Raw genomic sequence first — 10,550 nt, 5'->3', positions numbered from 1 at the left:
TAGGCACTATTTATTCATTTCCATTTTATAGATGAAGAAACTGAGGCAACAGAATCTAAGTGATGGCCCCAAACAGCACAGGATTAATCATAAAACAGTGAGGATTTAACTCGGGTAGTTTGACCCAACATTCCAAGATTTTCCTATTGTCTTTTTCCTTTTCATTGGTGGATTAAATGAATCAACAAATCTACATTAACATTAGTCATGCAGACTTGGTTTATTGCCTCCTCAGATACCAGAAGGCCATAACTCATTATGTGTGTAGATGGCCTTGAAGAAATGAAGCTAAGGATGGAATTTTGCCCTGTGACAAGTCACTAGGGAGATAATGTAATGGTGATATTTTTTTCTCATGCTCCGTAGATCACACTTTAATTTTAAGGAGGCCAAAGAATTAGCAATCTCAGACTTTAAAAGAAGAAATTTTGGCAAAAAAGGTAAGTGAATCCTATTTTTGGACCGTGCGCCCCCCATTACTGCACACCCGAGTGGTGGAGTGGGGCCCTCCTGCTGCTGCCTCCCCGGGACCGTGGCTCCACGTCCTCCTGCTTGTTTGGATACTGGCAGCTTCGGTTCCAGGGACCTTGCATCATGTCCAGATACAAAATTCCACCTTCTCGGTGGTTCCTGCAAAAATATCAGTGAGATGAAGGATGTGATTGTTTTCTTTTTTTTACTGAAGATGTGTTAAGACACAGAGGAGGGGATCACATCACTAAGAATGTAACCTCCACTATCTCATGAGGTCCCCGAGCAGTGCTGCAGGTCACCCCCCTTTTCAAACCCGTGACGCCCTCTGTACATGAAGCCTTGGATGGGCAGTCCCCAGCTCTGGCTGCTTCTTGCAAGAGGAATAGGCCCACCAAGCCATCTGTTTCTCTAGCTTTCAGTCACCCTCTCCCCTAAAATTCTGATAAATCCAATTTCTCTATCTTATTACCGTTGTTGTTAGTTGCTCAGTCGTGTCCGACTCTGTGACTTCATGAACTCTAGTCCTTCAGGCTCCTCCGTCCATGGAATTCTCCAGGCAAGAATACTGGAGTGGGCTGCCATTTTTTACTCTAGGGGATCTTCCCGACCCAGGGATTGAACTTGAGTCTCCTGCATTGGCAGGCAGATTCTTTACCACGGAGCCACCAGGGAAGCCCACCCTGTTACAGTAAGAAGTACTGAGGAAAGTGGTGGGCTATGATATCATCCTCCCACCAGAAAATCTCGAAACGAATAAAATAGTCAGCAAAATTGGTGGATATGGGATTAATATACTAACAGCGATAGCAGGCTGATTTATCTGCAACCAACAAGGACATAACCTTTATTATTATTCCATTAATAAATAATAAATAATAACAAACAAATCAATGCCATCGAGCATATTGAGCTGCTTCAGTCATGTCCACCTCTTTGCGACCCTGTGGACTGTAGCCCACCAGGCTCCTCTGTCCATGGGATACTCCAGGCAAGAATACTGGAGTGGGTTGCCACGTCCTCCTCCAAGGGATAGGGTACCTCGTGATAAGTCTAATAAAAGATACCTAGCAGATCAATTTAGGTCTTCTTTTGAGGGAGAATGGATTAAATAAACTGGATTATTCGTACAGTAGAATTCTATAGTATAGCAATTAAAATGAATGATCGAAGACCCTCCTATATATCTATATGACTCAATCTTGAAAGAATAATGTTGAGTGAAAAAAGCAATTTGTAAAATGTACACATAGTATATAGCCTTCATGTAAAAATTTAAAACATAGTTGAATATATAAATATGTATCTGCATGAGAATGAAATTCACCTGTTTTTAAGATGAGACTACCTCTAAAGAAAGAATTTGAAAAGGATGAGAGTAGAGTGCATTCTCTTTAAAAAATTCTAAGGTTATATACCTTAAATTTATAGTCTTGTATGTTAAATATATTCAATAAAAAATTCTAAGCAGGAAGGATATCTATGGTGATATGTTACTTTTATATAATATGCATATTATTAATGCATATTATGGAGAAGGCAATGGCAGCCCACTCCAGTACTCCTGCCTGGAAAATCCCATGGACGGAGGAGCCTGGTAGGCTGCAGTCCATGGGGTCGCTAAGAGTCCGGCATGACTGAGCGACTTCACTTTCACTTTTCACTTTCATGCATCGGAGAAGGAAACGGCAACCCACTCCAGTGTTCTTGCCTGGAGAATCCCAGGGACAGGGGAGCCTGGTGGGCTGCTGTCTATGGGGTCGCACAGAGTCGGACACAACTGAAGCGACTTAGCAGCAGCAGCAGCAGCAATGCATATTAATATAACATATATATATTGATTTTTATATTTATATGTTTTAAATATTTTATCATTATAAATTGAAATAGAAATTTTATATGGGTTCAAAAAGAACCCATGGGTTTTCAGACAATGATGAAAAACCTTTCATCTTCTTTAATGACATGTTTTTGCTCTAATCGTATATATTTCTTAATCTCCAAGACAAAAAATATGTTATAAAATAAGAGATCAAACTCCCCAATTGAAATTTTATCATCATGGAAAGATCAGATCACATGTGCAATGATTTGCCCTTATTTTGAGAGCTTCTGAGAGAATCCTGAAACAGGGCAAGTCGACTTATCACTCCTGCACCTCAGTTTTCAGATCTAGTGGCTGAACTAGGCTGTTAGACCTGGTTAGCCTTTCCAGGTCTAATATTTATGAGCTCCTAGAACCCTAAGCTCTTTGTGTGAGCTTAGAACTCAGATCAGCGTGCGCAGAGGGGCGTGCTCCTTGCAAAGGTTAAAATCAGTCTCTTTCTGTCAGATGGAGAGAATGAAGCAGGGACTGCTCAGAGTACAGAGGACAGTGTGCAGAGGAAATCCACACCTAGACTTGGCAGAGCGATTCAAACTGGCCGTGAGGAGAGGGACGCCGAGGATGTCAGTCCTGCAGGTAAGATGATGACTGCCCTGTCCCTCTTTGACAAGCGCAGCATCTAGGGAACAGGCATATTCCCTTTGTTCTTAAGTGTGGGGCTGTTTTGAATTCTACTTTAACATGCATTCAAATCTCATTAACTATAGTAAAAATTGGATGGTGATTTTACATATGCTGTAAATTCAATGTGCTTTCCAGATGGCTCAGTGGTAAAGCATCTGCCTGCCGATGCAGGAGACGCAGGTTCGATCCCTGGGTCGGGAAGAACCACTGGAGAAGGAAATGGGTACCCACTTCAGTATGCTTGCCTGGAGAATCCCACGGACAGAAGAGCCTGGTGGGCTACAGTCCATGTGGTCACAGAGAGTCAGACATGACTGAGTGACTGAGCATGTGCACATGCATAAATTCAATAGTTGCAATTTTGTTAGAAATGATTCTTATAATGGTATCATGGTCATGTCTTTAAAGGAAAAAACCCTTAGTTTTTAAAGATAGGTATTGAAATATTTATGGGTGAAATAATATTATGTCTTGGATTTGATTTAACGTGGTTCAGAGATGGAAGAAGAGGGTGAGAGTCAAACTAAAATAAGACTGGCCATGTGTTGGTACTTAGTGAAGCTGACCACCACTTGCCTGGGGCATTTTCCTGATGTGTTACCACAACATCTGGTCTGAATTGATCTGCTTGCCATGCAATGACAAACTTTTAAATCAGCATTGAAGTTGATTTTATAATGATCAAATTCTAAGATGTTTTCAAAGAAGATCGGAATTTTCAGCCTTGCCAGGAAGGAAGGCTATCATAGCCTTTCATATTGGATGAACCAATAGAGCATGTCTTATGGAAAAAAATGAACTCAGATTTGTTAAGTACCTATAAGACGGCAGGTACTGCTTGAGTTTCACTATTTTTGAAACATGTTTATTTGCTTTTTTGGCTGCAATGTGTCTTTGTTAAAGCACGCAGGATTTCCAGTCTTTGTTGCGGCATGCTGGATACATATATATTTTTTCAGTTGTAGCATGTAGGGTCTTTAGTTGTGGCACATGGGATCTTTTTTATTTTTATTTTTTTACAGTCCAGGTCTTTATTTTTACATCCATCAGGCCATGAATTCATACAGAATGGGCTCCAACAGTTCGGGTTCCTTTCCATTGGTCCTCACAAAGTGTGCTTCTCTGGGTTTTGCAGGCTGGCGCTTCAGCTGAACCCAAGTCCCTTTCTCTTTGGCTTCCTTCTTTTTCTGATCATTTTCCTTCACACGTTTCAGCAAGCTATCTAGGCTCTTAGAGTGCTTAATATGCTCGATACGCACATTAATTCTCTTGGCAAGAATCTTGCCCTTGACTTGTTTGTTTACAATGATGCCAACAGCATGCTGGGTAACACTGTAGACTCTCCCAGTTTTGCCACGGTAACATTTGTGGGGCATTCCTTTTTGAACAGTACCCATTCCCTTGATATCTACAATATCACCCTTCCTGTAGATTCACATGTATGTGGCCAAAGGAACAACTCCATGTTTTCTGAAAGGCCTGGAGAACATGTAGCAGGTAGCCCGCCTCTTTCCCTTTGTGTTGGTCATCTTGGCGAATCACTGGAAGATGGCGGTTCCGGCCGAAAAGAAAGCTGGGATCTTTTTTAGTTGCAGCACGCAAACTCTTAGTTGTGGCATTTGTGGGATCTAGCTCCCTGACCAGGGATCAGACCTGGGCCCCCTGCATTGGGAGTTCCGAGTCTTAGCCACTGGACCACCAGGGAAGTCCCTGAATTCACTGTTTTTTATTTTCAAAAAGTTGATTTAACTAGAAATACATGTTATCATCTCCATGGTAGAAATGAGAAAGCTTGACCTTGCCCAGGTCATATTGCTGACATGTTTGGAGTCAGGATTCTAGTCTGCAGATGAATAAATCCAAAGTATGTGTTCTTCTTTGCCACACATCCCTGATGTGTGGTCCAGCGGTAGAGATACCCATCTGGAAGCTTGTTAGGGATGTAGATGCTCAGACCCCATTCCAGTCCTACTAAATCAGAATCTGCTTTTTAACAAGGTTCCCAAGGAATTCATGTGCACATTTAAACCATTCCAACATTGAGAAACCCTGCTGTACAAAACACCTGGTAAATTTATTTCAAATAATAGTAAATATTTCTGATGTTTATTGAATCCTCACTACATGTCAGATTTCGTTTGTTTACCACTCATAACTGTATTAGAGGCTTTAGATTTTAAACAATTCCAAGGTTGCACAATTAGTAAGTTGTGGAGTCTAGATTTGAAGTGAAATTGGTCTGACTCTGGAGCCTGGACTGTAACCCATGACCCCACCGAAGTCACGCTGAACACCTAATCCAAACACTTTATTTCATCTAAATGATGCACATCTGCTATCTGGTTTATTCTATTTTTCATTAACATTGTTTAATCGAATACTTAGGTTGAATCATGTGGACAGTAATCTAAAATGTCAGAGTCATTATAATATTGCTGCTATTTAAAGCAAAATTTTAAACCAGAGATCATATGGTCAATATACTTCTTAGACTAAAGCCAGTATATTAAAATATATATGTGTGTATACCAGAGTAAAAATTCTAGTAGGTTATGTGGCTATTCCATTTACCAATGAACTGAAATAGAAGATAAGTTTGATTCGTTGAAGCAATCCTGAGATTTACAGAGGAAGAATTGGATAGGACACTCTACTTCCTGATGTCACCTACTCAGGAACGCTAATTTTCTGTTTCCTTTATTTCTTTAGGTTGTGCAGCATGCAGGATCTTAGTTCCCTGACCATGGATCAGAGCCGCACCCCCAGCAATAAAAGCGCTGGGTCCTAACCTCTTGACCTCCAGGGAAGTCCCTCTGTTTTCTAATGGTAAAAATTTGAAGATCATTAGAATCTCCTTACAGAGAAGGCAATGGCAGCCCACTCCAGTATTCTTGCCTGGCAAATCCCATGGACGGAGGAGCTTGGTAGGCTGCAGTCCATGGGGTCGCTAAGAGTCGGACACGACTGAGCAACTTCACTTTCACTTTTCACTTTCATGCATTGGAGAAGGAACTGGCAACCCACTCCAGTGTTTTTGCCTGGAGAATCCCAGGGACGGGGGAGCCTGGTGGGCTGCCGTCTCTGGGGTCGTACAGAGTTGGACACGACTGAAGTGACTTAGTAGCAGCAGCAGCAGCAGAATCTCCTTAAGGGTGTCCCAGGTGGTGCTAGTAGGAAAGAACCCGCCTGCCAATGCAGGAGATGTGAGTTTGATCCCTGAGTTGCGAAGATCCCCCGGAGGAGGGCATGGCAACCCACTCCAGTATTCTTGCCTGGAGAATCCCATGGACAGAGGAGCCTGATGGGCTACAGTCGCAAAGAGTAGGACATGACTGAATCGATTTAGCATGCACTGAATCGATTAAGAATCTCAAAAACCTCCAAATAAACAACTCTTTAATTTTACATGGTGTAAAATAACTGATTCATTTTGCTTATTAGAAACTTCCCACTGGGCACCTCTTTCATCCTCTTTCCCATGTAGGGAAAAAAGAAATGAACATAATGTTTTTGTTGGTGCAGAATATAATAGGTTATACTCCTAGGATTACTTTTAGTCAAAGCAATAAGAAACCATAATTAGCTGTAGACTAAAGTAGACTAAATTGTTATGAATATGAAATCACCTGCAGCCCCAAAAGACAGCACATTTCTAAAAGCGCCATGGAATAAAAAAGGGGGGAAATGCCATGGAATTTCCTATTTTTTGCCTCAGGTAGAGCCCCCAGAGTAGAAAAATGTAAGGACCGTGATGATCTAATGTTGACAGATCTCAATCTATAAAGTCAGTTATTAAATATATTCTCCTTTAGGGAGTTAGGGTGGCAAGAGTGTAATTCTGGAAATCTAAGAAGTAAGCTGCAGTGAAATCACTATTCCTTTAAAAAGGTAATGGACTTGAACTTGAGAGCATCTGAATACAAGGAAATGAGATCCTCCAAAAACATATGTAATAAGTATCCAGCTAGCAATACATTAATCAGTGGACCTCTCTTTTCCTTCTTTTTGGTGGTAAAGAACAGATTAAAACAACAGTGACAACTAAGCATTCTAAAAATCCTATTTATTCGGTATTAAAAACGTATAAGTAGATAATTAAAATGCTTAGATAAACATTCCTCTAGCCTAAAAGATAAGCCCCTTTGTTTTCCCTGTGTGTCACCGAGCATCTACTCCATGTGAATATGGATTGATTTACAGGTTTTTACCCTTTTATTCATCACCCATTTTTCCAGGAATGAACATGGGTATTGTTCTGAGGAGCTCAGCCTGAAATGAAAAGACAATTCTAATAATTGCTTTATTCTGGAATTTTAAAAAATATTCAGAGCATAGTATTTTTCAATGATATATTTCAAAGCAAATGAAGTGTTTTTTCTTTGTAAACTGTGATCCTCAGGTATGCTTATACACATATGCATACACAGGCATATATATATTTTTTTTTAATGAAAGAAGGGCATGGATTTCAATTTCGACCCAGAAATAGAAGAGATTATTTTTCAGGCGTTTTCCATGCAGGGGGAAAAACACCTAAGAAAGTCTGTTCCTGTTTTCTCCTCTCAGGCTGTTTCCCCCTCTCTTTCTTTGTCTAAGACATGACGTTCTTTCAGGGCTCACCTGTAAAAGTCCTAGGTGAGTGGTAGGAGAGAGGGTAGGTGTGTAATTTAGAGGGACTGGTGACTGAAATGTGAACTGAATACCCATCATTGCATTCATTCTATGGAGGTACTTGGAATGAGATAAACACAACTCAAAGGAAAGCAAAAAAAGCAAGATTAGGCATGTTTTCCCTCTAATTGGGTCCCTGGATCTCCTGCTGGGAAAGTTTGTAAGCAGAGACTCTGCCAATTCTAGAATTATTGCTTTTTCTCAAACATCGGGGTGTTACAAAAGAAAAAAAAAATCATATATTATGTAGGGCACTCTTGAACTTCTTGTATTGTTTGAATTGTTCATAGAGTCAGCCTCTAAGGGGTCACTCCTGGCCTTGCTCATTTCCTTTTTCTTTTGGCTTTTCAGCTGGCATTTGTGTCCACTGTGATTGCCAGCATTTGGCGCAGTGGGTGAAGCAAGTCTTATTTGAAAATCTGCCAGAGACAGCCGGTGGGAGCTGGTGCAAGAGGAAGCAGCCCGAGGGGTGGCTGCTTTGTCCCAGTTCTCAAACACAGAGGGAGCCATCCCTGGCAGAAAGAGGAAGTGGCCTGCACCAGCCCCACCCCCCACCTCAGCCCGCCATCCGTCAGCCCTCCAGAAGGTTCTCCCCCCTAACCAGTTTTCTGCAGAGCTCTTGTGCCTGCAAATGATCACTTTTCTTGAGAAAAAGAATCCCAAACTATATAGCCTTGCGGAGAAGGCAATGGCACCCCACTCCAATACTCTTGCCTAGAAAATCCTATGGATGGAGGAGCCTGGTAGGGGCAGTCCATGGGGTCTCGAAGAGTCGGACATGACTGAGCGACTTCACTTTCACTTTTCACTTTCATGCATTGGAGAAGGAAATGGCCACCCACTCCAGTGTTCTTGCCTGGAGAATCCCAGGGACGGCAGGGCCTGGTGGGCTGCCGTCTATGGGGTCGCACAGAGTCGGACACGACTGAAGCGACTTAGCAGCAGCAGCAGCAGATGGCCTTGAGGAAGCTGATGAGTAAGCAGGGGATGATGGTTGACAGAGAGGAGACATAGCTCCTCAGTGATGGAAAGCCAGAGAGAGGAGCTGTCTCTCCTCTAACTAGGGCTCCATTCCCCACTTCCAGGCTCCATGGCTCAGCTGAATTAGAAGCCAAACTAAAAAGGATATTTGGGTACACCCCGGGGTATCGCAGCAGGATCTAAGACTTCCTCATACAACAGCAGGATACTATTATTGAGAAACCTAGAGAGGCCCAGAGCTTCTTAAGAAAAGGTAAATCAGTATTCAGGCAGCATCTTAAAGTAGCAAGAGGATGTGGAATACATTTTAGAAGGATTTTGGTTCAGTAGTAAAGAATCCGCCTGCCAATGCAGAAGACTCAAGAGCTGCAGGTTCCATCCCTGGGTCAGGAAGATCCCCTGGAGTAGCAAGTGGTGACCCACTCCAGTATTCTTGCTTAGAAAATCCCAAGGACAGAGGAGCCTGGTGGACTACAGTCCATGAGATCACAAAAAGTCAGACAACTGAATGCTCACATGCACACACACATACATATCAAAAAGTGGCTAATGTATTGTAAAAGAGAGCTCCTGCTTTCAAGTATTAAAGAATTTTTTAAATTCCTTTTTCCTCTTGAAATGCACAAACACCATCATCGTCATCATTTTCCATTATCCAGGCCATCATTATCCTGAAATTTTAGAAACCTGGTGACAAAGAGTAAATCTGTTCCTTTATTCATACCTTCAACAAATCTTGTGCTGTGTTCTTGGCACAAAGTGCTACATTAGTGAAGCCCCCACAGAGATTAAGTTGCAATAAATAAGTAAATTTTATACAGTCCACTCTTTGTATCTGTGGGTTCTACATCCACAGATTGAACCGACCTCAGATTAAAAGTATTTGGAAAGGGAATTCTGTAGTGGTCCAGTGGTTAGGACGCCACACTTCTACTGTAGGACTACCAAGTGCATGGTTCAGTTCAGTCGCTCAGTCCTGTCCAACTCTTTGCAACCCCATGGACTGCAGCAGACCAGGCTTCCCTGTCTATGACCACTCCCAGAGCTTGCTCAAACTCATGTCCATTGAGTCAGTGATGCCATCCAACCATCTCATTCTCTGTCGTCCCCTTCTACTCCCGCCTTCAATCTTTCCCAGCATCAGGGTCTTTTCAAATTTAGCACTTTGCATCATCAAGTGGCCAAAGTATTGGAGGTTCAGCTTCAACATCAGTCTTTCCAATGAACACTCAGGACTGATATCCTTTAGGATGGATTGCTTGGATCTCCTTGCAGTCCAAGGGATTCTCAAGAGTCTTCTTCAACACCACAGTTCAATAACATCAATTCTTCAGTGCTCAGCTTTCTTTATAGTCCAACTCTCACATCCATACATCACTACTGGAAAAACCATAGCTTTGACTAGATGACCTTTGTTGGCAAAATAATATCTCTGATTTTTAATATGCTGTCTAGGTTGGTCATGACTTTTCTCTCAAGGATCAAGCATCTTTTAATTTCATGGCTGCAGTCACCATCTGCAGTGATTTTGGAGCCCAAGAAAATAGTCTCTCACTGTTTCCACTGTTTCCCCATCTATCTGTCATGAAGTGATGGGACCAGATGCCATGATCTTAGTTTTTTGAATGTTTAGTTTTAAACCAGCTTTTTCACTTTCCTCTTTCACTTTCATCAAGAGGCTCTTTAGTTCTTCTTTGCTTTCTGCCATAAGGGTGGTGTCATCTGCATATCTGAGATTATTGATAATTCTCCCAGCAATCTTGATTCCAGCTTGTGTTTCATCCAGTCCAGCATTTTGTATGATGTACTCTACATATAAGTTAAATAAGCAGGGTGACAGTATACAGCCTTGGTGTATCCTTTCCCAATTTGGAACCAATCTGTTGTTCCATGTCCTGTTCTAACTGTTACTTCTTGA

General features: G+C 41.8%; 1 pseudogene; it reads right to left on the bottom strand.

The window, feature by feature from the left end:
* Window positions 1-2,271: 2,271 nt before the first annotated feature.
* Window positions 2,272-4,512, bottom strand: LOC123330997 (annotated as a pseudogene).
* Window positions 4,513-10,550: the final 6,038 nt, after the last annotated feature.

Source organism: Bubalus bubalis, chromosome 21 (assembly GCF_019923935.1).
Source record: "Bubalus bubalis isolate 160015118507 breed Murrah chromosome 21, NDDB_SH_1, whole genome shotgun sequence".
Taxonomy (NCBI): Eukaryota; Metazoa; Chordata; class Mammalia; order Artiodactyla; family Bovidae; genus Bubalus; species Bubalus bubalis.
This window is presented reverse-complemented; position numbering and strand designations above follow the sequence as displayed.